The sequence below is a fragment of the Orycteropus afer genome, unplaced genomic scaffold, assembly GCF_000298275.1.
Source record: "Orycteropus afer afer isolate SDZICR_OR568_19922 unplaced genomic scaffold, OryAfe1.0 scaffold00007, whole genome shotgun sequence".
In the NCBI taxonomy this organism is placed as follows: Eukaryota; Metazoa; Chordata; class Mammalia; order Tubulidentata; family Orycteropodidae; genus Orycteropus; species Orycteropus afer.
This window is the reverse complement of record NW_006921594.1, coordinates 9,092,353-9,093,029: the sequence shown is the minus strand read 5'-3', so window position 1 is coordinate 9,093,029 and position 677 is coordinate 9,092,353.

Sequence of the window (677 nt, the reverse complement as noted above, 5' to 3'; positions counted from 1 at the left end):
CGCTACCAGAGCTCCTAAAGAGATGGCCCGGCTACCTGTCCGGGAGCAGAGCGGCCGGTGGGTTTGAACCACCAGCCTTAGTTGTGGTGGCTGACTGCCCGAGGCCCTGAGGCCATCCCCTAGGGCCTGGCTTTGCGTATATGTCCTTTATTATGTTGAGAAATTTTCCTTATATCCCTATTTTGCTGAGAGTTCTGAACAGGAACAGGTTTTGGACTTTATCAAAATCTGTGTCGATTGATAAGATCATATGTTTCTTTTCTTTTCTTTTCTTTTGTTTCTGTGTTGGATTACATTGATTGTTTTTCTGGTGCTGAGCCATCTGTGCATACCAGGTATGAATCCCACTTGGTCACAATGTATTATTTTGTTGATACGTTGTTGGATTCTCTTGGCTAGGATTTTGTTGAAGATTTTGCATCTATGTTCATGAGGGATACTGGTCTGTAGTTTTACCTTTTAGTGGTGTCTTTCCCTCGTTTGGGTATCAGTGTTATGCTTGCTTCATAAAATGAGCTTGGGAGTACTCCATCTTTTTCTATGTTCTGGAATAGCTTGAGAAGTATAGGTATCAACTCTTCCCTGAATATTTGGTAAAATTCTCCAGTGAAGCCACCAGGGCCAAGGATTTTTTGTGTAAGAAGTTATTTTATTTTATTTTTTTAATAACCTGTTCA